Genomic DNA, 27,500 nt, shown 5'->3' with positions numbered 1-27,500 from the left:
CTGTAGGGTGTATTTGTGTTTTAGTATATTTACTACAGTATGTGAGCAGTGTTTTTGTTGTTGGTGATAAATTGATTGTGCGTTTTAGATATTCCCTTTGAGATTCGTTGTGGCCCAGGTACACAGTCTCTCCTCTCAGACTACAGAGCTGTCTCCCACTGAGGCACACAGAGGCAGTCTCTTGGGAGCCATGTCCCTGTGTGTCTCTGTGTGTCTGTGTGTGTGTGTGTGTGTGTGTGTGTGTGTGTGTGTGTGTGTGTGTGTGTGTGTGTGTCTGTCGGCTTATCAGCCTCAGGCCCTTCCAGTGAGCAGATCTTAAACGCCAGTCCTGGCAACCCCCTCAAATCATTCTTCATGTAATTAAGATCACGGCACCGATTGCAAGGGCCAGTGATACAGACACACTATATTCGGAGCCACAGCTAAAAATAACGGCTTTCGTTAAGGTGTTTTTCAGGCAGGGAGTTTGAGGGGATCTGTGAAAAGCTGAATCATTTAGAGCAGCAACTTTTTTTTCATGCCATAAACTAAAATATATCTGTGACTGATTCACATGTCATAATTGTGTAGCACTCATAAAAAGTCTCAAAATGAGTTTGGTAAAAATTTGCTTGGTAAAATGCAGCATTTTGCAATCTGTAAATGGCTTGTTATTTCGCAAGCGTGTAGAGGGAGTGTCAGTGTCAGTCATATTTTGTTAGTTGTTTTTGTTTGTATTTATGCGTTCCACAGCGTGTCATTACGTTCACAATATAAAGAAAGTGAATAAAGCAGCCTTACTGTGGTGCACAATCCATCTAGTGAACCTGGATAAGCGAAGAAAACTGTCGTATTCCATTTCGCTGATGATGGCAGGTGCCCAGTTTACACCGCATTAGCAGAACTGTTACAGTGATGCAGGGCAGTACAATTGGAGGGGAAAAAAACGCAAAAAAACAAAGCAAATGCTTCATAATGGGGCTTTGAATAATTGAATACATTTGTTATTGTGGCTCATGCAGAGTTTAATGGGATTGCTGAGCTTTTCGAGCGTGTTTAGTGTGGTGATGAGGGAAAAGGCCGCGGTAAGAAGCCCATGTTCTGTTGGGGTATTTGGCCATGACCAGATGAGAGCATTTGTTTGGAGTTCATTTAAGCGTCACCTCGTACTCGTAGGTTCGGATGAATACTTGGGATCATTGTCCTGAAGGAATGTTCCCCTTCGGTCAAGGTTGAGCTCCCTGGCACCGCTGACCAAATCTCTGGCCAAGACCAGTCGGCCTGGTACCTGGGTGAGCTCTACATTTTGTTCTCTCCCAAAACACAAGCCCTGGGAGACTCACTGGATAAATCCAGCGAGAGGGGGATTGTTTTGCATAAGATTTTTCCTCACAGTTTCTTCCCCCCCCACTTCTGACACCAAATTGAAGCTGCTATGGGAACAAAGCAGTCAAAAGAAATCTCATCAAGTCTTCTCATGTGGCTCAGCTTTCTGATCCAGCTTGACAAAACCACCCTCCTTTTAGCAGAGCCGTGAATACCGCATGAGTTTGGCCCTTGCTTAAGCATTAGTCACTCAGACATTCGAGCTGGCATGCCAGTTTGTCTAAGACACAGTCATCTGTGACTTTTTAATACCATTTGGATGAATTTCACTCTGGGCTATGCAAGGCCACCACAGCCTGGGCTGATAGTAGCAGAGAGCATTTATTTCTCATCTGGTATTTTAATGATCACGTCTCGGTGTGATTGAGCTTGATGGCTTGTCACTTGCTTCTTAGTTTCATCTCTTTGTCACCATGCTTGACAGAAAGCATAGTAAGTTAGTATTTCTACAGTGTATTAGTTTGCCATGTGAGCTCACTGGAACTCTTCTGAGAATGGATGTGTAGAATCACTTTAATCTCTGGAAGAGAATTGTCACTACAAACACCCGGAAATACATTTTTAACTTTTTCTTTGAAGAGAATCATATGCTATAGGCTAGAGGCTATAGGCTATCTGTGAGAAATCCCAGTATGTTTTTATTTTACACAGATACCTGCACTCAGATTGCTATGCACAAGATATATGAACACTGGAAAACGGATCTAATTTTGTTTCAGAGCTCTTCTCCACAGTCCAACTGAGAGGGTTCTGAAAGCCCAAGTTCTTTGACTGTTTTGCAGTGATTTAAATGCAGTTTATATCTGAGAGCCTCTTGGAGATAATTGGAGCACTTTTGGAGTGTCTTCTGTAGAGGTTTCCGTTGAGCCTGTGTTGATTTTGCAAATTAATTTGCACACTTATGTTTTTCTGCCGTATATTCCGATATCAATGTGTGTAATGAAGGGTTAGAATTTTTGTCTGCCCAATTAGTTACTTTATTCGTATTAGTCATGATTTCCAGCTCTGTAAACCACTCCACTTCTGTTGGTGCATGTGTGTGTGTGTGTGTGTGTGTGTGTGTGTGTGTGTGTGTGTGTGTGTGTGTGTGTGTGTGTGTGTGTGTGTGTGTGCGCGTGAGTGTGTTTATGTGTTGGTGGGTGAGTGGTTGTGTGTGTGGGTGATTATGTGGATGTATGTGTAAGTCTGAGTGTGTGCACTTCTGTGAAAAGGGTCTGAAATAACCCTTAAACTTTTCATTAGCCTAGGTGAGCTGTTTTTACCTTAATGGAGGGGAATCTGTAACTTCCTGCATGGAAGAAAAATATGAGGTAGCGCTGCACTTAATGCAATTACCCAGAGAACACAGCAGGGATGAGGGACAGAGATCATGACCACGAGCCTCTCGAAAATGCAGGAAGTGGAAGCTCTGAGCTTTTGTCATGTGCCAGCCGGCGTCTAAATTCATCTTCATAAATTAATCTTCACACAAGCACGATAAAAGACGGATGAAAGGGAGGGATATTCACTTTCTCAAATGAAACGCATTCAATTTGAAAGGCTTAATTATAGTGGCGAGATTTCAACAGTCGATAATTTCTTTATTGTGGGGGCTCCACAAAAGATTTGGCTACCTGCGCAGGGACTTTGATTAATGGCGTTTTCAGCTGTTCTGGATTGACAGTTCTTATCTCTTGGATATCTGAACCACAACAGAGGCTATTCACGAGACACGCAGCTGCCTTGAATTTATAGCCACTTTTATAGGGGCATAGCTACAGTACTGTGAGGTCAACTGGCATACCGCTTATTCTTAGTGGCCTATGGAACTGTATTAGGTAACTTTCACTCTGTGTCTTAGGATAACATTATCTGCATTTCTCTGCACCCTATTAAAGTGGTCTGTGAGTGAACCCATTGGAGCGTAAAAAGAATTGGGTCCTAAATTTGGAAAACTCTGCAAAAAAAAAAGACAAATCAAAACAAATGCTGCTTAATAAGGTACAAATGGAGAAGTTGAGTCTGAAACATGACCCAGGGGATGACAGCGCTGAGGCTTTGGACCGCAGTGGTGGAAACCCTAATAATGGCCTGTCATAATCAGACCGGCAGTACATAAAGAGCACATTGTTACTCGTCCAATCCGAGGCCGTCGCTTCCTTTTCATGCAGCAGGGGACGCATTGTGTGGATGTCCTCGTTGTTTGTGCTAGCCAAAGCCAAAGAGGCCGTTCCAAAAAAACAAGTTTGCGGGCAGCCGTCTGGGCAAAGGGGCATGCACACTGTCAGTCCTCATCTCCTAGCCTGAGCTCTGCACCTCAGAGGATCCCACCGCAGGGCCCAAACACAATGGTTCAGTGAGGCAGGCCCAGTCGGGATGGGTCTAGATTCGGACCATTTTTGTTCCCAGTCGGGATGTGTCTAGATTTGGATAATTTTTGTTCCCGGGCGGGATGTGTCTCGATTTGGATAATTTTGATACAAATTTATCTTGAACAGCACCAGATTTTTTTTGCACAAAGATGTGTGACTTCTTCTGCATGACTGCATCACCCTCTGTTTTCACATTTGTTCTTTTTTTTTTTGTTGATAGTTTTTATCCTTGGATGGGTGACATGTTTGCTTCATTAGAGCGGAGCAAAAAGGGTCCTCTGGGTACGTACTTTTGCAAAGGCGTGAGAGGAACAGGAAGTGGGGAGGGATGGAGGAAGGCAGGGGGGGCGAGGATTTGAGAAGACCTTTGCATCTCTGGCCTGCGAGTTTAGTTGAGGAAATTCTTTAATTTCAATTCCTCTCTCGGCTCCGCTGGAATACGTCAACGGCTGCCGGTTTTCCTTGGAGCGCCCTCTCAAGGATTATCTGGAATCAATTTTCCGAATTTATGTTATTCGGGGATGATGTCACGGTGCAAACCTGCAGCTCTCGTCCGTGAAGTTGGGGAGGATTGTAACTCTTGGCTCCGGAGCACATTTCCAAGCATTAAGTCCAAACTCATTTTCATCCCCCAAGAAAGTGTCACACATGGAGGAGATTAGAAACTGGGAAAAGGGGACCGACCGTAAGAGAAAAAATTTAAAGTCAAAAAAAAGAAAACCGAATGAGAAAAAAAGGAGATCCCTTCCCCATGAAAGCTGAAGCAACAGCAACACCTGCTTTCCATCTTATGGCACTTTGTCTTGAGGCACTCCCCTCCTCACTAGCCTGCTGAGTTTAAGTGAAAGGCGATTAAAACCGTAATAGTCTGCAACTGAACTGTTAACATCTGAAGAGTCCCCTTTTTCCACCTCTCAAAAGCGCTCGGTGAAGTTTGTGTGGCATGTTACTGATATGCTGTATATACACGCTGTGATAACAAGCGCACCAGCTGAAACATGCCAGTTGTGGAAGGAAATTGAAGGTGTTTGTGGAGAGAGAGCTGTTGTGGGCCCCAAGTTTTTGTGTACGCTTTTTGAATTTTCACACGCACACTCAATTTCCCATGCTTCCAACCACCACCACCACAACTACTCAGCGAAGTAGCTATTGATAATGCAAAATAAAATGGCACTGTTCCATCTCAGCCGTTTGCCAGCTTCTGAGGTTTATGACTGCCCAGAGTATCTGCCACTCACGCAGGAGAGACTGTGTAAATTGCAAAACAGGACACAGCAGTTTGTCTGAGGCCTGGCATTCCGTCTGGCGCGGAAAAGGTAATTGCATCGGAATTGCCTCATGTTTCTTTCCCTACAAACTCTATGGCTCATTGTACTCTTTGGTATCTGCTGTGATGCGTGTCATGTTTAGGAGTGTGCAAGCGATCCTCAAACGGGGGAAATTCTGGATGCTTCTGTAAGAGATAGTACTTATCTGGATGACTCATTTCTCTGCAGAATCAGTGTGTGATATTGTCTGGTCTGACTGGAATCATTTTCGTGAGATTACCTTTTAGGATTATGCCTTTGTTTTGAATAAAGTTGTGTTCATAAAAACGAAATATGGATTTCCAAGAATTAGCATACTGTACACCATGGATTGGTTTTTACCTTCATCACTAGGAGCCCCTAAACTATTTGAAATCTGTGTCATGTCTGCTAAAGAAATACTGTTTTATTGTTGTGACACAGACCAGATCGTAGCTGACTGGAATTGATCTGGCTGCATCCTTTCCACAGTCTATGGGTATATGCTCACATTTTCCGACCCGAGTACATCCACTTAAAGCCGAGTGTACAGTGACTTTAGGGGTTGGGAGCGTATGGCATGGTATTTGCATTTAGTCCTTTAGCAGATGCTCTGGTCAGGAGTGGCCTAAAGTGCAGCGACGGCGGACATTTTTATTATCAGTACTCCAGATCCCCGTTGACCCCGTGACCTTGGCATTGCTAGCGCTTTGCTCGAGGATCCCAGCTGCGGGACTGGACTGTAAGGCGATCTCCGTTGCCACCGCAGGCCCCCCCAGGGAGGGAGCTGTGATGTGAGCAGCACTATTGCTACTCCACGCTGCTGCTGCTGCTGCTGCTGCTGCTGTTACGGGGCCTCGGAGGGACTTCTGGCAGTGGGGGCCGTTCGGGAGGGCCACGCACGGAGGACAACTGGCAACGTGGGACCGTAACAGGAGGGGACTCCAGATGGGATGTGATGGCTCCGTTTGTCAGGCAGATTGAGGCCAACCAAGCCTCATAGTCCTCCCCCACACCACCACCACCACCAACACCACCCTTCGCCTGCCCCTTTCCCCTGCATTGCGCTCTGTGCCGCTCTGTACAGTTGGAACCGGCCAAACCTCTGTGAGTTAGTCTGCCCTCGAATGCTCCCCAGTGGCCCGGCCTGCTGTCGTTCAGCGCCTCTGCGCTCGACTGTGCCCTCACCCAGGATTACGCCATGTTAATACCTCTGAGCATCAGCGGCTAATGTTCGAATCCGGGCGTGTGAAATAAGGCATGCACTTCAAGGGATTTGGTGTCGAATTTGAACTCTCCGTCCGAGCACCGGTCCCTCACAGGGCCCACACAGGAGCCCCTGTATTTTTAAGGCCTGCCTGCGAGATCATGGGGCCCGCTGGCTCCTCAGATCTATTTTTGATGAAGCGCTGGTGCAAGACTGCGGCTGCCAGTGTTGCTTAAACAGTGCGTGGAAATCGTGCTCCAAAATCACAGTTGCGAGCCAGCTGGAGAGTGGTGTTTATAGGTGTGATTTCGAGGACATTTTAAGAGCTAATTATAGGACGATTCGATTTTTAGATGGCTAAATTACACAGAGAGGTGCCTTGGCCTCTCCGCTTGCATTGAATTGCTTTGCTGAGGCTGAGGTTCTTCACAGGAGGCCTGCGTCGGGCTCATGTCTCTAGGCCTTTTAATACCACAGATCATTTAACATGATAAGTGTTCTTTCTCCGCGAATGTTTGAAACCGTAAGTGACCTGTGCACGAAGCTTTGGCATTTGAGTTTTTTAACGCGATTATTTGCAGATGCATTGTTATGGCTTGATTTGTAACAGGCCGCGCGGCCGTGGAAATTCAAATGTATTTGATTCACAACCCAGGACCTTTTCCATAAAAAGATAATAGGAAATTTGAAAAGATCTGACTTCAGCAAGAAAGGCCACATTGAAAAGACAGCAGCTGTACGAGAGATAAAGGGAAGATGGAGATTGAGAGATTAAGTTCAAAGCTGGCCTTGTTGTCTCTCTGTCAGGTTGTCTGGTATCAATACAGCCATCTCCGGTTCTCTTGTTTGGCCCTCCAGCAGTCTTTCTCTCTCTTTCTCTCTCTCTTTCTTTCTTTCTCTCTTTCTCTCTCATTCTCCCACATTCTCCCTCTCTGCTGTCTTTATGGTGTTAGCCTTAGTGTGGGGTGGCGGGGTATTGTGTTACATGTTCGGCCCTCCGACTGGAGGAAATTGCTGCGGGATTAAGCAGTTGTGCCACACCTGACACGGGTGATCATTCCAATCAACGAGAAACCCCTCCAGGTCAGATGGCGATGACAAATTCCAACGCTGGTAATCTGAGCGCTCCGGGGCTCAGCATGGCGAGGAGGTCCAGCCAGCGGTGGCACGTATCCCAGCCCTCCCAAAAGACTCGCCCTATATGTGCCAGAGCTCTCAAAGGCAAAGAGGTGTGAAAAGTAGCTTGCAGCAAGGACAGGCAGGAGATCGAGAAAGAGAAGGAGAGAGAGAAGGAGAGATAGAGAGAGAAGAAAGAGTGCAGTAGAAGGCCAAGGAAACACCAGAGAGAGAGAGAGAGAGAAAGCAATAGAGAGAGAGAGAAACAGAGAGAGAGAGACAGAGAGATTTTAAGGAAGGGAGGGGCGAGCTGGTTGAAATTGAGAGGAATTGAGCGGAGAGGGGACAGGCGGTGCACATTCCTCCGTGTTTTGATCTCTAATGTGCGGAAGAATCCTGTCAGGGCCAGCAGTGAGTGGTTCCGGGACTCTGCTCTCCCAGTGAGGTATGGAGACTGAGCTGGGCTTCATTAATGCAATGTGTATGCCATCTCTCATTTAGGGCCGCTGTACCACACCAATTGATTTGATATTGTCTTGCATGTCTGAGGCAAATTGCGGCGGGCTGGAGGAAATTGCTCTCAAGGATGGCTGCCTTCTGTGAGGGCTCATTCCTGAGATGCAAAATAAAAAAAAAAATGTCCGAAATGAAGAAGTAGACCAGTGATTAAATATACATGATTCAAGAATGCCTGTGCTTTTTAGAAGTTTATTTCAGTGCAGCGCAGATGTACATTTCCACAACCCCGTGCTGTGGAACTGTATGACTTATTAATATGCTCTTGCAAGGTGTGGGTGGTTTTCTGTGTCTCCTGAATGCCAGCCAGCCGAGGTGCAGACATGGTTGATCTCATAGTAAAGGTCTGTACCATGATTGCCATGGTGTTGACTCTTGGGGCAGTGCGGCTTTTTTTTCTCTCTCTTGCCATTTTGCCTGAGCTATCGTTTAATCAGATCAAAATTGCCTCAAACGCTTTCGTGCATGACTTGTTTTCATCGGTAAACATGGAGCAGATTTTCATCCGTCACCCTCTGAAGTTCAAACATGAACACTGTGATTAAGCAAAGTCAAAAGACAAACAAACGCTCAATTTATTCCTGCCGTTCGGCGCGGCGCGGGCCAAACACTCTGCCCTTTTCCCTCAGCACCACGACGACTCCTCTCTTAGCTACTGAAATGAAATGCCTGAACATGTGTTTTCATCGTGACCCTTGAATGTATGCGCGGCATGTGTTTAAACGGAGAAATAAATGTGCGCAGGAAGTCATCACACATGAATTCAGCTCAGCCGCCGCGCCGGTTCTGTTCGTTGGCCTGTGGCTAAAGAACATTATCCAGCCGCAAATCTCAATAGTACGAGTCCTGGTATGGTCCATTAGGACACAAAGCAAACTCTTTCCACAGGGCAGTCTCTGTTTGTATTGGACACCTCCTACACTGCAAACATGTGATAGTGGCTGATATCTAACAGAGCAAAGATACTCAATAATGCCATGGTGCACCAGGAAGTTTGTCTTAGTGTGATTGGAATCTTTGCAGTGATATTGTGCTTTCTATCTCTACCCCCTGTTGACATTTTTTATTCATTCCAATTCCACTGTGTCCATGGACAAATAGGTTTTGCCATTTTGAATAAGCCAATTCGCCAGTCTTTTAGTCTCCTTTCTGGCATATAAAAAGTTCAGACAAAAATAAACAAATAAACACAGTATTTCTTTGAAGAAAATTACTTCATGTGCAAACTCCATGCACAAACTCCCTTGGATCATTCCAGTGGCATTTTAAGGTTTGGGAAAGGAAATTATGTGAAATTAGAAATTTATATTTCGTCTGAAGTGCTTCCTCGTCGCACTAAAGCACGTTTCATAATTCATGAGACCGGATATTCAGGACACTCGCTGGGTTGTTGAAATGCTTTTGGCCTCGCTGGCATTTCTCACTTTAAATTGCCCAGATACAGTTCTCGCCTTTCTGTATTCCGAAAGTCCATTAATCCATATCCTGGGCAGCGACACCTGAAATCTTAAATGGATATAATGGGATGGATTATAGGCACCTGTTTTATCTTAATTACATCTGGCCACCTGACACTTGGGTAATTGACTCCGCGCAATAAGTCTGGAAGGAGACACATGGCCTCATGCTGCCTGTCTATGCCCTTGTCTGTGGCCAGTCTCCCGGATCCCCGGAATAAAGAAAGTTATTTATGATGCCCATGATGGCCTCTGGGGTTGCTTATGGTGGCTGAAGATATTAAATGTGATGCCACTGTGTTCGCACGTACTATATTATCCTGGACAATGACAAGAGGCTAAAGTCCTTAGCTCAGCAGTGCTAAATTAATGCCGGTGACATCAACAGGGCTGAACGAACCCATTAAACACTGTTGTAGTTTTAACGTTGTGGCAAGCGGTCGTCGTGTCCGTCAAGTGTCATAATATATGCCGACTTACACGCTTGCGATTGAAATAGGAGACGTCATGCTGTGCAGTTTGGGAATGTAAGGCAACATAAATTGTATTGTCAGTGGAAAATATCCCCAAAATGTACGATTATTTATAGGTACTCCTTAGCTTTGCATGTCGGTGTAAACAGAGAAAGGTTAGAGTGATATTGCCTGATGGTAACACAGGCGATCTGTTAAGTGATCGGCCGTTGTAAAGCTCGGCCTTTGCGGTGCCTGTAACCAGAGCTGGGGACAGTTCACAGCTGCTGAAATGCAGCATGTAGACGGCACTGTCCCCATGACATAAATCACATCAGCAGGTCAGTCTAGGCGAGTGATAACCCTCGCAACCTTTCCAGCCCCACAGCCCCGCCATATCCCCCACCCCCACTCTCCCCTCCCCTCCCCTACCCTCCCCTTATCCACCTTAACGGCAGTAATATTTAGCACAGCGATCAGGAGGACAGAGGACAGAGCTCAGAGAATTGTACGTTGCCTTTTCTCCGAACACTCTTTCCTGAAAAGACAGGGTCAACGGAGGGAAATCAAAAGGACCATGTCACAGCGCCATGGAGCTAAACACATTGTTGCCCCTGATAGGAATACCTTGCAGGGCACAATGCAGAGCCTAATGTGACACAGGTCTATCTTTGGCTCCTATTTGCACAGATGAACTTCATTTGTTCCTTGAAGTACATTAAAGCATTGACTTCCATGAGACGAATGGCATTTATTAGCGTGCCTGACGGTAATTGATTTCCATTGTGAGATGATTTGGCCGCCTTTGGGTGGCCCGTCCTCTTTATCCTCTCGGTCCCTCCTCAGCTGTCTCTCTTGGTGCGGCACAAGACGAGCCGCGCTGGTCATCCTCCCCCGGTTGTAAGCCGCGGGATTTACACGCCATGTGCAGTTGTATTCTTGGATGCCAGGCCCTTGCTCCAGTCACAAGCCCCAAAGTATTTTGTCAAGTAACATGATCGTCGAGCATTCTGTCTAATTTCTCTCGAAATGTTCCCGGCGGAAACCCAACACCCTCGACGAAAGGCTTTGAGGTCTGAAAAAGCCATGGTTCAGAGACGTGACCTCGACTCTGCCGTCGCATTCAAACTGTGGCGTTAGCTCTCTGTAGGCTACTCAAAGCGCTCCCAGGAGGGGGCCTGAAACAGGCCAAATGTGATGCACTTGCTTCGCCCAAGGAACCGTCTCAGCCGCGCCGCTGAAGTCTCAATCGCCGGTGCTACTGTGCCGAATAGTGCTGCGCCGGTCGTCGCCAGAGAGGCTGCGATTACCTCAGCGCATATTTACCCCACACATCGGATGGCAAGCGGTTCACATTACCGTCTGTCAGCACGCAAGGTTGCACACGTAGAGTTTGGTTTACCTCGCGCCTCATACCTCCCGCTGATCCACACCCTGAACTCGGTGCTACGGTGCGTTTGCTGTCTGGAGCCCATGTTGACACAAACATTCTTGCCCCCCCAACCTTTCCCTCCTCGCCCTTTACCTTGCACTCTCTCTATCTCTCTCTCTCTCTCCCATTCTCTCTCTCTCTCTCTGTCTGTCTATCACTCTCTCCCTCCATCTCTCTCTCGTTACTCCCTGACGCCCGTGTCCTGTAACATTGTTTCATCGGGCCAGCCCCCTTTAGCGCTCACGGAGCATGCACACAGTCAGGGGGCCTGGGCTGCAACGGCTGATTTACGAGATCCAGATTCCTCGCTGCTGAATCAGAGCCAGGTGCAGCGCACGTAAAAGCTGATTGACTCATATTCAATGTGTACTCCCAGACGATAACACTGCGCTCTGTCAATTTCGCGATTTCAGATAAAGAAATGCATTTTGTGTGTGCGTGTGTGTGTATGTTTGTCCCCTTTACTCCATGCTTCTCCGACATCAGAATCACGTCAGAGTGACCTAGTTTTTCTTTTTTTTCCCCACTTTCTCTCTCTCTCATTTTCTCTCTCTCTCTCTCTCTCGTCAAGCGTTCCACGCTGCTCACTCGGTTGCTCGCTCTCCGCAGCTGCCAACAGCACGGTTCTCTCTTTCTCTCTCCCTCTCCCTCTCCCCCTCTCTCTCTCTCACTCTCTCTCTTGCGCACTCCCCTTCTCTCCTTTGTGTTCTTTTTTTTGTTTGAGGGAGTCTCGCTCTCCTCGCTCTCTCCCTCCGCAGACACCCTCCGCTCCCTGCAGGCTTCAGTCGCTCCTCCGTGCGCGGTCTTCCCGCTCTCTCTCTCTCTCTCTCTCTGCTTCTGTCTCTCTGTCTCTCTCTCTCTCTCTCGCTGCTGCGTCGGAGACGTGCAAAGCTGAGTGAACAGGTCAGCGGTGGTGCTTTGCTGAGGTTTACTGAGGATATCTCCCTCCAGCTCTCCGCAAGCCCGGCTCAGACCTTACATGGTCCAGTCATGCTTTTGGGTGAGTAGTGCAGAACTGTGGGCCGTTGCTGTTTCTGTGACTGAGGACAGCTTTGACTGCATGTTTCTTTCCTTCAAACAGTGGGCTCAGAGGCTATGGTCATGATATTCGTCTCAATATGTTTTGGTGCTGAGCACTGTAAAGATAGAACTGGCTAAGACCCAGGAGTGTCATATACTGGGTATGTGAGTGTGTGTGTGTGTGTGTGTGTGTGTGTTTGGTTGGGTTTGTGCTTTGGTATTTATGCTGTTGACTGGACTTCTAAAAAGGTTCTAAAAAACTTGGCTTCATCAAGGTATGGCTTACGTTTTGTGGTATCTAAAAAAAAAAAAAAAAAGAGGCGGTTTAGATGTGTGAACCAACCCTGTGAACAACACAGTGTTTGCTCACACACAGAATTTAGTTTGAGTTGTTTTTTGAAAGTTACAAGTTCTGGTGTAACATGGAGTCAGTGTTAAATTGCAGAAACAATTCCGAAATTCTGCTTTGATTTGAATGTACCTGTACAAACGAGCGTGTCATATCTCGTCTACTTGTGCAGCCTGGCATATTGCAGCAATTAAACTTTTATGTCCTCATTCTCAGTTCTTGTAAAATGCCAAAATGGGTGTGCTCACGATCAGTGAACACGTCACAGAGATTTTGCTTGAAGATACAGAAGCTGTTTTCCTTGACTGGTTGTGCAAAGACTCCAGGTGTGTCACCGGCATTCCTCTGAGAAAATGCATTTGTGACCATCTAAACATAGTACTGTATCTAGCCCTCTTTGAACTGTGGAGTTCCCATTTTGTTTGCCTCTCTGTTCTCTGTGTGCGGATGATGAAATACTCAGGAAAAAGCACTCACATTTGACAAACACAGAAGCTCAAACATTCCCCTATAAGCATACAGGATTGGCGCCGACGCTGCCTTGGGGGGAAAAAAAACACCATTTCTTGAGACAGTGATGTGTCATGTGGGCGTGTTGACTAATCTGCCTCTTCTTAACTAGCGTCAGTGCGATTATGCTAAAAGTGTTGGCCTGGGAGCCTCTCTCCGAGGAACAACCCCTTTGAATGAAATCATGACAGTACACCCTCGCTGAGGATAGTAAGCCAGAACTCGAAACACTTATGAGGAGCGTAAATGAGCAGGAATGCCCCCAGGGAACTGTTTCAGCCTGCCTTTGAACAGTGGCGGCTGAAGCCCCGGCACTGTTGCCAATGCTAGCAGCCACGGTTGTCCGCTCGGAACAGTACCCCGGGAGTCCGTTCCACCCAGTGACTTTGGGAACTTCATTAAGCTGCCAGCTCTCTTCTTGAGTGGCTCCTTTGATAGCAGGGGTTTAGTCTGGCTTCAGCAGTGTCTAGTAGGGCATTTTTTTTTTTTTGTCTGGTCTATAAGGAAGTCTAGGAGGCTTGGACACGAGACTTAAACATTCAGCAGTGTTTTGAGTTGGTGATGGTGGAGGGGGGGGTGGTTGGGGGGGGGGGAAATCAGAGAAAAATATACTGCCAGATTCCTGATGAGGTGGGGTTTTTTTTTGGTCGCTCGCTTGGCGTGTGCTGAATAGCAAATCAGCCTGATGAGCGTGTCGCTTGCAACAAGGCTAAATTTAAACATTAATTGTGCGGCTCCTCTCGACTGTCTGCCTGTGTATGCATCATTAAAGTTTAAAGGACGATTATGCGCCATTCCTTATTCCTCCAGGTAATGTGTTTCATTGATGGGTCATTTGCATAACCGTGTTCCCATGATCTGGTGTATATCTCATCAAATATTGAAGCTATCTGGTAGAGTGTCTCTTTCTCTGTCGACGAGACTGAAGAAAAGAGATGTATTATTTATAGATGGTATTTCGCGCTCCTCTCCCTTTGGTCTTTGGGTGCTATGTGCTGTTACTGGCCTGAGAATGCTGAGAGGAACTGAGAGTGACAACCTAAGACAAGCCTCAAAGACTATAACTTTGCTTTTTAACGACTTGAGGAGTCTGTTTGGAGACACAGTGCGTACGTCATTACCAATGTCTTCACACAGCAATGTGTCTAACAGACCTGACCATTTCTATTTCTGTTGCCACTTCACAAATTTTAAGTGCTGGGTTTTTTTTTTTTTTTTTTTTTTTTTTTTGGCGGGGATAGAAAATAGACTTTGGTTAAGCTGCTCTGCTGCACTGCTCACAGGTCCAAGGCGTTGGTCACGACAACAATCCGGCTTCTGCGGTGGTATTCTGGCTTGCTTGTTGTCACTTGTCACTGGAGTGAAACAGCCATTTAGTTCATGTGTCTAAAGTTCAGAGTCACTGGTACTAAGACTTGTTTGAATGAAAAAAACAAAACCACACCAGCCTGGCCAGCCCTTTTTTCCTGTCCTCTTATCTGGAACTGTGGTCAAACTGCCATTATCCGATTGGCTGGAAATAATCGTAATTGTGTGTGTCTGCAATAACAAACAACTCTGTCAGCTGTAAGTGTGATAAATCTGACACTCATGAGCACTGACCCACGCCTAAAACAGAAAGGCTGGGTTGTGGCTCTATCGGCACGTTATTGTTAATGGTGTAATATTTGCATATTAATATATTGCATCAAACACACAGCTACCGTGCTACATTACATCAGCCCCCCCCCCCACTTCCAGCCCAATCCCTGTGCATTTGTACCTGCAGTAAGCGTAATATGTCAGACGTTGCCTCGGGCCAAATAATACTAATTCACTGGCCTGGTCGATTTGCATGTACTCCAATGTGTTTCTCCTTGCTGAATATTTATGCCCATTGCGTTTTGATAAAGTAATAGCAGTGAACAGTGAGTACATTTGGAGGTGGATAGTCGCTCGGTGCATTTAGTGAATTGTCCGCCCACACAGAAGGGGAGGCTGATGCGTTTCCAGTGATTCGGAAGCACCTCTTGTAAAATTCTGAGCACAAGTATTTTTAATGGAAACCTTGGGGCCTTGGGAAAGATCTGAGCCAAAGCTGAGGGCTATGGCTCAGCAAACATTAGCCTTTCTTAGACAAACAGACACAGGGCTAAATGCCATATCAGCTAGAGGCGCTATCTCTGTGCGGAAGAATGGGTTGTGTGTGGGTGGGTGGGTTGGGGTGGATTGGTGCCTTTTTTCTGCCATGCCTCTGTTTCGAATCACTGGAAGCGTAAAACATGTTGTAAGTCTGTTGAGGGAAAAGGTGGCGTGGCAGAAGCCCCCCCACTTCCACCACCACAACCACCACAACCAACCAACCAACCACTGCCTCCTCCATTACCGCCACCCCTCCCACTCCTGCTGTTCCTTGGTCTCCATGGCAACCGCAGAGCTGAAACAACAAGTGGAGCCCCTGGTAAAAATGACTTTATGAAAGTAATTTGCACAGAGTGATGTATTCTGAGATGAATATGTTGATGGCTGCATCCATGATGGCTGGTGCTTGAGGGAAAGTTCCTAGTCTTATCTGAATCTGTTAAAAAGGAAAAAAAAGAAACAACATTAAAAGCCTTCTGGAAAAGTCTGCTGACAAACCACATCTTTGTACCAATCTAAAGTCATCACAATGGGAACACTAATCCATTTCAGTTGAAATATTCATTAGAAGGACTTTGATATAAATAAAACATAATTTTGAGCCTCTGATTATTTCTGTCCTATCGCAGAGGAGCAGTCATCAGTTCACAGTCGGATTGGTTATTTTCCACATATCACATTGTTAGGTTTGCTGTCAAGCAGAGTTTGGTCTTAATGCTTTTAGCCACGCTGGCAAGACGTCCGCCCTGCCTAAGGCAAAAGACAGATTAGTGTTTTAACGGTGTGGTTGTTACTGACCAGATGTTGCTGATTTTACAAGTGACTGGATTTACTTATCAGCTTCCTTCACAACGTTGTTGTTTTTCATCCATTAATTAATTTCGCACCTTCTATTTTGAAGCACAGAGCTGAAATCTTTTTTTTCCCCTCTATTTTTTGTTGTTCTTTGAACATGCTAAGCCATGGATGCAAGTGTGTCACACTCGCAGCACTCTTGAGTACACAGTATTGACAAGCTGTCAGCAGCGCTCTTGTTGTGAATATCCCTTTCAGTGTGAGACCTGCTGTTTGCCACAGACAAAGCAGACGTGCAGTCTTAGTGGGGCAACAGGATATATTTGGCCACATAAATAAATGTTATTCAACGCTGACGTCTGTCCTCATTCTGGTCTCAGGCACCTTTATCAAAAGTTTTCCAAAGTGTCTTTAGTCTCTCTCTCTCTCTCTCTCTCTCTCTCTCTCTCTCTCTCTCTCTCTCTCTCTCTCTCTCTCTCTCTCTCTCTCTCGCTCTCTCGCTCTCTCTCTCTGTGTGTGTGTGTGTCCACCCAGTGTGCAGACTACTTAAGGTGCAAAACTCCCCTGTCCTTGTCATCGCCGACCCCTTCATTTCCTCAGTTGAAATGTACGACCGAAACGGTAGACCAGCACACGCAGACCCTAGTGTCCACTGCAGCGAGCCTGACGGTGACGAACTACGCAAAAGCCTCTGTCGTCACTTTGGCAGCGCGTCGTCCATCCACGTGGCCCGTGGAGTGGAGCGGCCTCTCGGCTCCTGTTAGCGGTCTTGACGGGGGAGGACCTCCAAAGGAAACCGGAGTGCTTTTTCATTTCTCTAGCATTGGACATGCACATTCCAGCGCAGTTCCCCCGGCTTCAACCCCCCCCCTCCCCCACCTCCCCAGCAGCCAGCAGCTCCCAGGTGCAAAAGGGAAAGAGGCTCATGATTGATTTCTTCAGTGCTCTTCTCAACATTGTCTCACCGTCGTTACCCTCCCACAAGGCTCATAACACTGCCATTGCTGAGGAGAGAGAGAGAGAGAGAGGGAGGGATGGATGGAGGGAGGGAGGGAGAGAGAGGGAGAGTAAGGGAATAGGGGAAAGAGTGAGAGTGAGGGAAGGATGTTTCCATCCCCGTTCTGGATTCAGACAGGCTTGGTTTTGACAGCTGTGTGTGTGTGTGTGTGTGTGTGTGTGTGTGTGTGTGTGTGTGTGTGTGTGTGTGTGTGTGTGTGTGTGTGTGTGTGTGTGTGTGTGTGTGTGTGTGTGTGTGTGTGTGTGTGTGTGTGTGTGTGTGTGTGAGAGAGAGCATGCGTGTTAACTTTTGGCAGCAACGCTGACTTCCCCGCATCTCGTAAACATGTGAACACGTGCACTTGGCCTCTAGTGCCCCCCCCCCCCCCACCCCACCCCACACACACACACACCACTACACCGATTCCTCTCTTCTTCCTCCTCCTTCCCTCCCTCTCTCCCTCCCTCCCTCCCTCCCACACCTTGTGCAGGTGGATTGAGTCACAATGTCTGTGAGTCACGCACGCAAGCAAGCACAGATAAACTCGGCGCGAGAGGCGAGGCGAGAGAGAGGAGAGAGAGGAGAGAGAGAGAGAGAGAGAGAGAGAGAGGGAGAGAGAGAGAGGGAGAGAGAGAGAAATGTACCACCCACTCTCTGGTACAGCACGCTGCGGTGGAGGGAGCAGCCTCCAGAGCCACAGCTGCGTTATCTGTTCGTTCGGTCCCCCTTTCGACACCATCTCCCATAACACGCTGCTCACACAGATCCTCACCTCGTTCGCAGCTCCATTTTAGTACACACACCACCGACTCTTCAAGCTGTCTAGCACCAGAGCTCACGTCGGGCCGTGCTGTTGCACTGTGGCACTGTGGTTGCGTTTGTCTGCGCGCCGCTGAAAATGTTTGTGTAACTTCCTAATGTGCCGCCGTTAAAGTGGCACTGACTGACTTGAGTAGGAGGCTCAGACACATTATTGTCATTGAGAGTGAAAGCATCAGTATGGAACAGTTCATAAATGCAGCACTCTTTCACAAGCACTTGGACCTTAGGGACTCCCCCCCCCCCCCTTCCCCCCCCTCGCCTCCAGTCCATGTAAAAAAGTAAGAGTTTCCATCTTGCAAAGATGCCTTCATGGTCACATGTGTTTGACATTAATGGGCCCTGAAAAACACAAATTGCTCACAGACAGCAGGATTCTCCACACTTGTTTAAGTAGGGATTATGCCAGCCTGTGTTTAAAAAGCCCCCGAAGTTAAGTTTTGGCCTGAGCCTTCCAGTGCATGCGTTCATAAAGACGATCATGACGGATGAAATGATAATGCGTTCTGCACAGATGCTTCCTGGCCACGTCTGATGTTGCCCAGACAGATTATCCTGTTCGGTGGACGGCCTGGCTGCATGTGACATGCCGCAAGACTCGGAAAAAGTCGAGTTGTGCGCCGGGTGTGGTGCGGTCGAGCGCCGAAGGGATGCTCCGTGGCTCAGCTGTGCGTGAAATCCCCGTCTTGTGACCGGCGAATGCCCCTTGCTTAATTGTAACCGGTCCGTTGCATCACCTGCTCTGGAATCCAATCGCTTTCTCCTGCACAAGGACGTGAACTTATTGTGCGCCCTAATTTCATTTTTTGCCCCGACCGGCGTCGTCGTCAGATGATTTTTATTAGCGGAGAGCAAACTCTGTTAGCAAATTGTGTTTAAAAAAGCACAGAGTAAGCCTGTTCTCTATCAGACCTGGAGCGCCGGAGCAGGAGGAATCTGCATTTAAATTGAATTTAGAGACATTATTAGATTTTCCTGAAATAGCGTGTGGCTATGCATGTGAGCGTGTGATGTTGTCTTCATATAGGCATGACGGAAAAAAAACGGAGCGGCTAACACTGGGGCGACTGTGTCCCCGCTAAACGGTCTCATACCTCTGCAATCATCACAATGCCTAAAGAGAGGGGCCTGTCTCATTACCCCTGTGGCGAGCTTAGCGGGGACAGCTGATGTCTTGCGTCCAGAGCCCACAGAGAGAATGTGTCCGCTCCACGTCGCCAATCAAGCCCCTGCATTTCTCATGCGTAAACCCCTCTAAGCCAAGCTCCCAATCGTGGCTATTTTCGGACTATCCGCCAGTTTACTTTTTAATCTTTCTTTCCCTTTGTTTTTTGTTTTCTGTTTCCTTTTTTCTGACTGATGGTGGGGGTGGGAGGGGTGGAAGGTCTGTGACCCTACATAACCTTTGCCTGTTAGCTGGTTACCATGTTACGGTACAATATTAATTGGGCGAATGACCTAGAAAAGGGACAGCCTCTGTAAGATATGGCCATTATCCATTCAGCAGTAAACAGATGCGCATGCCTTTTAAACAGGCTCAGATTAAGTATTTATACTTGGCCTCCAATTTGAAGGCGCTAATCACAGAACACACAGACCAACTTGATAGAGTCATGTAAAATAAATGAGGAAGGATGGGAGGACTAATAAGCTCTTGGCCTCTATATTATCTGTTCCCACCCGTGTTAACAGTTCTTTGGACGAACCCTGAGGTTCCCCATAAGTAACGTCAGTCCACATGTGAAGCAACGTGGCGTGCGGCAAGACGACAAACACTAACTCATTTTCTCATCAGTCACTCTGTTCGCGTGGTGTAAACACACCTGCTCGCATAATGAAGTTCCAAGTGTTGAGTGACAGTGCTCTCGGAATAGCGGTGTCGTTAGGAGCCCAGTCGAATCACACGGTTCAATATGTCTCACACTGTATTACTTATGGCTATTCTTATCCCAGCCGCAACCCTTCCACTGTGTAGGCAGCGGCGACGCACACAGAGATAGCTATGTGAAACACTATCCCCCGCTCACTAGTAGAAAGAGTTAGTGTCAAAATTAGACGATGATGCGAACAGTTGAAATGAAGCCCCACACGTTGCTGTCGACAAGACTATTCCATGTTCCCTCTTCGCATGTTCTCTATTCCCAGTTTGGGAATGCCGATTTTAAACAGAAGCACTGGAAGAGAGAGCTGGAATTTCCCTGAACACTGTGACATAATGTTTGCCGCAGGATCCTCCCTGGTATCTTTTGTGTGTTTTTGAGTGTTCGGTGCCACCAGAGGGTTAAAAGCTGAAATGATGTGCATCCTAGCAGAGAGGATTGAAAAACTACTATCCTGGGGCAGCTGTGTGCTGACTTAATCCCAAACATCTGAGGCCTTTCTTTCTTTCTTTCGCCATAGGAAATTGTCCCCAATCTGTCAACAGGGAAAATTTCTTGGAATTCAAAAGAGTTCTCCTGTTGTCTAATTCTAAAAAAAAGAAACTGAATTTACGGCAGAGATTTACTCCACTCGTTAGAATGGGATTCTCCTTTGCCAGTAGTGTTAACGGCCCATGTAAATATGAAGTCATGACCACAGCATCTTGCTCCTTTGTACAAGGGGTAAATAAACACAGTTTTGTAGGAATAACATGACCCAGTAGTGCGACTGTTTTTTCAAGATTCTCACCCAGGACTTCACTTGAGGAGACTCTCTGGAATTACTAAATGTTTTTCTTGGATCGTGTTCAAAATTCGGAAGGGTCTCTAATTTCCCCTCCTGTAACAGCCAATTACTGTAAATCTTTTTCCTCCTCCTCTTAAAAATTAGGCTGCCATCAAGAAGCTTTTTCAGGTACCCCAGAAACGCGTAATTAGCGTTGAAATCAGTAATAGCATGATACTGTAGCATGGCCAGTTGCTTTTCCATCTGGCGCGATCTTATAGTTTTCAGGAGCGTTTAGCCATTGAGCGCTTGAAGGCCGAGATTAATGCTGAAAGGACACCTGAGCCTGCTGTGCCAGAGCATCAGCGCGGCTTTGTTTCCTTTTTTTCATCCTCCCACCCAGCCATGCGGTAGAGGAGGCAGGTGGATTAGTGACCAGCAGTATCCCGCTGAGTGACCACAACAAGCACAGACGCACAAACAGACGCACACATATGCACACATGCACGCACACACACACACTGTCACTCACTTATCCTCTCTGTCTCTCTCTCACTCACACACACACACACACACACAAATACACACACACAAATACACATTCTCACTCACACACTCTCTCTCTCACGCAAACACATACACCCACACACACACACACACACACACACACACACACACATACTCACACACATGCCACCAGGCTCCACCTGTGTGTCTGTTTCCAAAGCGAGGATTAGCACGACTGGGAGCCCACCTGCTTAATGTTGAAGCCGAACATTCAAAGCCCTTCTATCCACCTCCAGTGCTTCTTCGCCCAGTACCCCATCCCACCCCATCCCACCCCCGCCTGCCTGCCTGCCTGTGTGGGCCTGAGTGGAAACTTAGTGACGCCCCAGCTGAACTCAGCTTCTCACACTCCCACCTGCCAAGGCTCTCCCTCTCTCTCTCCCACCCCTCTCTCTCTTCCTCCCTCTCCTCCCTCTCTCCTCTCTCTCTCTCCCTTGTTCCCCCCTCTTTTTTTCGGTCACTGGCAGAACTGCAGTGTGTCTCGCTCACTCACGCAAGGCCTGGCCATCCCCCCACTCTGACAGATTTGTGGACACTGTAATGCGCTTCCAGTGGACACTCAGGCACATAAATGTTCCAAGGAGAATAAAACACAGAAAAAAATGTTCAGATGTCCAGTTTTGTTGCCACTTTTTTCCACCCGAAATCGAACAAAGGCCAGATGTCAAGACGCTCGATGGATGGTCTCTCCGTGTGTTGCAAGTGCAAGTGTAAACATAAATTCTGATCTGTCAACCAAACAAATATCCTTTTTCGTTCTTCTTCGTACGCTACTAGCTGGATTTACTGTATGTGGTGTGTGAATTTAGAGCTTCGAGGATGACGCACAGCCTCTCGGCGTGCTGCAGACATTTTCATTGTTATCCTTCCTGCCACGTTTGCAGCCCCAGCCCCACGTGTACGACTGCTCCCTCGCCTCCTCCTCTCCTCCTGCCTGATTGATGGAATGTTTTGGACTGCGAGAGAAGTCAAGTGAAGGAGAATTCTTATTCATTTCCACAACATTAAATGGACTCTGTTGACTTTCTCTGCAGGGTTATGCAGTGGCGTTCACTTTATCTTTTCAGTTAGTTTTCCCTGTGTTTTTTTTTTCTTTCTTTTTCCGCCAGACTTTCTCCTTCTTTTGAAGTGGTTTGACCTTTCACATATTTCACAGATACCAGGCCCCAGTGCTTTGGATTAAAGTTCTGCCTGAGGATCTCTTTGTCAACCCCTAATTAAGTGACCAAAGACTGCATAAAATGAAATGATAAGCTGCCATTGATGTTGGATTTCTCCTCGCCTCTCCCCATCCCATCCCCCCTCTCCCTCTTCGTCATTTTCAACTTTTCTTGGGGCCAGCATGAGAATTTTACTCGGCCAGCTGATAAGGTATGGGGGTGGTGGTGGTGGTGTGTGTGTGTGTGTGTGTGGGGGGGGGGGGGGGGGTTGTGGCATCGGGTAACCTTTGCAAAGGGAGCAATTTGCCGGTGTGTGGTATTTGATTTGCCATTCTTGGCCGCAATCAGTCTGGAGAGGCCAAAGTGGCGAGGCAGTGGGGGGTGAGCCAGAAGGGTGGGGCAGCTTGCTCCCCGGGTGGGTGTCTTGCTCCACCCCTCTCCATACCACGCAAATGTCACAGGCAGCTCAGCTTCTGCCTCCGCCGCCTCCGCCATCACTGCCGCTACCACGACAACGCGTGCCCAGCGTCTCCAGACGGACCGACAAAATAACAAGGCACTCTGAAAGAAAAAAAGAAAAAGAAAACGGGGCCTTTTAGCCACTTGTGACGCTGTTTGTGACAGGCTGTGCAAATGTGACCCCGCAAGCCGCCGCAACTCTCGCGTTCCCTGCCAGCCAAAGTGAAGGGGAGCGGAACTTGACGAGCGCACCAGGAAGAGCGAAGCGGCTACCAGCAGGGCGTTCACATTTCCAAAGCAGAGCCCACGGGCCCCGCTGTCGAGATGATGAAATGGACATGAAAGAGACGCTAGAGGAGGTCAGGCTGATTTGAATGCCGTCAGTCTTTCACTCAGTCAACCAACCAACCTCCTCCTCCTCCTCCTCCTCCTCAGTCTAACTCCCTCCCTCAGCCTCCTGTCTCTCTCCCCTTGTAGTTTCACTCTGGTTTGCACAGTGGCCGGAGAAGCAGCGACCGATTGTGACTCGAGCGGTGTGGAATTGCTTACGAGCCGAACCGTACATGGTTTATGCCACAGGATTCTAGAACAATAAAGATTTGGTTCCTCACCGCATTCATACATTTAAGCGTGTGTTAGTGAAGGCATATATGAATGTGTGTGTGTGTGTGTGTGTGTGTCCACATTCTTTACCACAGGCTGGAAGTTAATGTGGAGATAACTCAACACCCTACAGCTAATCAGAGTGAATTGCAATCCGGTCATTTCGGGGCCTATCGTTGCGGACGCTGAGAAAGAGAGAGAGGGGGGGCCATAATTTTCAGGCACGATAAGACCTTGCTCCGCTCAAATGAGATGGAGCTCATTATGTGATCTCTGCAACAGATGTCTGGAGCTGAATTCTTGGCATGGCGTGGTTGTTTTCGTGGAAAACCAATGACACATCCCACCCTACACGCTAATCTCGCGGCGAAAGTGGCCGGGCCGGGCCGTGGCTGTGAGGCCTGCGTTGGTACTGTATAGCTGCAATGGGGAGACTGATTAAATGCAGCCCTGTGCCGTGGGGGGTTCAGGCCCCCCATCGCGGGCGGTTTTGATCCGACATTGTTTTCGTGCTGTTACGCCGGAGAGCAAGGCTCCGTTAGGCTGCTTGTGGCAGATTGGAGGGTGTTTTGTTCGATGATGTTTTTCTTTTTCGAGAGGTTAATTACTATGACAGCGGCACGCCGCGGCAGATAAATGGGACTTTTGGTTGGCTTTTTTCCCCCACCCTCCTTTCATCCTCACCCTGCCTTGCGCGTCTAAACAAGCTCCCCTTTTTATTGACAAGTTTCGCTGAAAAAAAATTAAGCAAAGATTTGCAGGGTTTTTTCTGTTGTTGTTATTTGCTTGCTCTCTCCTGTGATTTGGCCAGAGTTACAACCGGCTTTTTTCCACACTTTCAAAAACCCAACAGTGAATAATTTGGAATAATGCAGTTATCCCCCTACTCCCCTCTTAAGTGCTCCTCCAACATTGTCCCTGTTGCCCAGGTAACCAGCATTACCTAAATTAGACCATACGACCATACGATCACACCGACTGGGGGCTGTTGGTACAGAGCTATCCAGTCTTTCTCAGATGAGCTTCTCAAGTACATGATGTGTATGTGAAACAAGGGCTCTTGTGCTGAATGATGAAAGCAGTATGTGAAAAACATGTTGGTAGTAAAAGGACAATTCTTCCAGGGACTGAGAGGACTGAGTGAGTCAGATAATTGCTTTGAGACATGCTGTTTTTCAAGTGCAGTAAATACCAGCTTGTTGTGCAGGAGGAGAGATACATTACAAAGTCTGCACATGTATACACATCACTCTGTGTGTGTGTGTGTGTGTGTGTGTGTGTAGACAAGACATACACACAGGTCTTCACACACACTGACAAGATCTACAAACATCCCCACATCTTACACTCTGGCTCTATCCAAGGTTTGTGTAGTTATATAAATAAACCGATATCATAGGCTAAACAGCTTCAAAAGTACCGTCTTACCTCAAAGGATACAAACCTGAGTGCAAGAAATTCAGATGACATTGGCCTCCCTTATTTGGAGTAATTCAATTGGAGGCTCAGAACACGCACGCCACAAAAGTACAAACACATGTCATGTCACACTCTCATTAATGCACACTAGTGATTGACCGGTGGTCTTTTGATGTCATTCTAATGGCCGGCCCAGGTCTGAAGTTAGTCGGTAGGTGGGTAGCTAGCAGGTCTTGGTTGGAGCAGTGTAGACACAGAATGGTCATTATGCCTCGGGCAGAATGACCAGCGCTGGCCATTAGCATTAATAACCGGCCCTGGTCCGCAATCATCAAGACTCTGTCATGTCCCTGATCACAGACTTGTGTGCTGCAGCCCAAATGGGATTTCACTCTGCTTGTAATAGTCTTGCCTTTGCTGTAATAGTCTTTGAGTATTGTCCCCCACAATTTGCCTGAACATTTGAAGTAGAGCATGAAAGAGATGAGATACATAAATAAATGGAAGACAGAGAGAGAGACGGAGAGAGAGAGAGAAACCATGTGCTCTCTCTTTTGATTCCTGAGTGCTGATGAGAAGCATGCCTCTTGTCCGGGGCCCTAATGGATTAGGCTTCAAGGGCTCTATACCCCTGAATGATTAAGGCAATCCCTGCATTGCACCGCACCACACGGCACGCTTAGATGTATAATATTTTCATTGCTGGCCGTAATATGTTTGTGTCTCTTTCTCATGAAAAACATGAAATACTGGCAGCTTTATTGGAACGGAATGAGCGCTGTGTGCTTGCTCGACTCCTTCTTCCCCGGGTTCTTTGGTCATGCTCCCCAGCTGCAAATCACTTCTGTGAATTTTGATGCCAGTTGGTTGGTTGGATGGATGCTGCATGTGGTTCTCGTTAGAGCATACGAACGTGGAAGCACAGCTCCGGTTTCTCCCATGCAGGAGCTCCCATGCAAGAAATGCTAAAGTATTTGTCCAGCGACAGGCTTCGATTTTTCAGCCACAAGTATACCTTTGAATTTTCCTGAACTGTGAATGTGAATGGAAGTTTTGTAAAAAGCAGTGCATCAGAGCAAAGTTCAAATGTCTGGGGGGTTCATCAAGGATGTAAGCCCACGCTGCATTCTGCCATGGCCGTATGAAACTGACAGTGGCGCTACACTGTTTACAGTGAAAGTGGAGCTACTTGCTTACAGGATTTCTCCCCCTTCCGATAGTATGTTTTATGTTTCATGGGCCTTCAAAGTTTTATGTTACCGAGTATTTTTTTTTCCCTCGCATGTAATGGGCCATGTAAGGCCTTGCTGAAGACACTTTGCCCGGTGCTTGTGTCGAGCCAGCAGTGAACGCATTAACCACACCAAAGCCCATTTCGGAACGTACTTCATGGTGACAGCCGTGAGTTATTGATTTCTCACGTATTTGCCATGCTCTCCAGCCATCCTCTCGTTCACTGCTGCGTTGTCGAGCGAACGCCTATTTGGAGAGAAGAAAAAAAACACACACACAATGAAACCGAGCATGAAAACACACACACACACTCACACATCATTTTGATTATGTATCCTGCTTGACTTCATCAAGAGCAATCATGCTATGCGACGGGAGGTCCTCAGTATGATGAGCTTCTGCTACGCTAGTCTGGCCCTCATTTCCCCGCGCTTTCTCCTGCTTTTATGTGGCTTTATCGAGTCACGATGTCTCTGATGGATGATCTAATTTATATGAAATTAACTGGAGAAATTCTCCTGCTGTGTCAGCGCAAGATACCATACGTTCCTTCGGAGTTGTAAACAGCGTGATTTAGTGGCGGGGGCATTCTTCCCCGGCTACGCATCTACACCCTCCCCCCTTCAATCCTCCTCCTCTCTCTCTCTCTCTCTCTCTCTGTCTCTGTCTCTCTCTCTCTCTCTCTCACTTTCTCTCTTCCCAACTTTAGAACTTTTGACTGTGTGACAGGAATATTTGTGTCTTGTTGGAATACGTGTCGGATCTGTGGCGGCTCTGGAAGCCACATGTGTTTGGCTTTAGTGCCGCTGGAGCGCAGTGGCAGCAGTGAAGTCCCTCTCGGTTCTGATCGCGTTGCTCCTCAGCGAGGAGATATTCCTGCACAGGCGAGAGCACACATAAACATCACAAAAGCACAGGCGCGCGCGCGCACACACACACACACACACACACACACACACACACACACACACACACACACACACACATACACACATACATCCCACACAATTTAAAAATATTCAAAGAGTGACTTGGCAACCATGGGGGAGTGAGTGAGTGAAGCAGAGAGAGCGATAGAGAGAGAGAGAGAGAGGGGGGAGTTTTTAAATATAGCAGCGTAGCATGGCTCCTGCACCTCTGTTTATTATGTTGCTGTGAAGAGACTATTCACAGATAAGCTGTAGCCTTCAGCTTACATAAACGCAAGCATAAGCAATAATGTGAACCCACCGTGACCTTCCCCTTTTAGAGCGAATCCGTATCATGATGAAACTCGCAGCGTGCTTCCCCTCTGAATAAGCTCCGGTGTCTTTATCTGCGCTACGGCAGAGACTGTGTCGGTGTAGGCGTCTGTAATTGCATGTGACATGGCCTTCAATAATGATTAAAGCTCCCTTGTCCACAAGTGTCAAGGTGACATAGGGATTCTGTCAACGCAACGCTTTACCCAACCAGAATTTCTGAGCCTTTCCTCTCCTCTCCTCTCCTCTCCTCTCCGGACTGTGTTTTGTGCCGACATCAGGCAATTCCCTTAGCAGCCACAACACCCTCCGGCCCACCCCCCACCCCCGACACCCAATCTAATCCCCCCAATCTCCACCCCCCCCCACCCCGCGCCAC

At 47.4% G+C, this 27,500-nt stretch overlaps 1 protein-coding gene across 3 annotated transcripts in view; it reads left to right on the top strand.

The window, feature by feature from the left end:
• znf385b (zinc finger protein 385B) overlaps window positions 1–27,500 on the top strand; it is an 84,886-nt gene that overhangs the window by 33,892 nt on the left and 23,494 nt on the right. The gene's annotated exons all lie outside the window — the stretch shown is intronic.

This window comes from Sardina pilchardus, chromosome 4, assembly GCF_963854185.1.
Source record: "Sardina pilchardus chromosome 4, fSarPil1.1, whole genome shotgun sequence".
Lineage (NCBI taxonomy): Eukaryota > Metazoa > Chordata > Actinopteri > Clupeiformes > Clupeidae > Sardina > Sardina pilchardus.
Note: the sequence above shows the minus strand (reverse complement) of the source record. Positions and strands in the feature narration are given on the sequence as shown.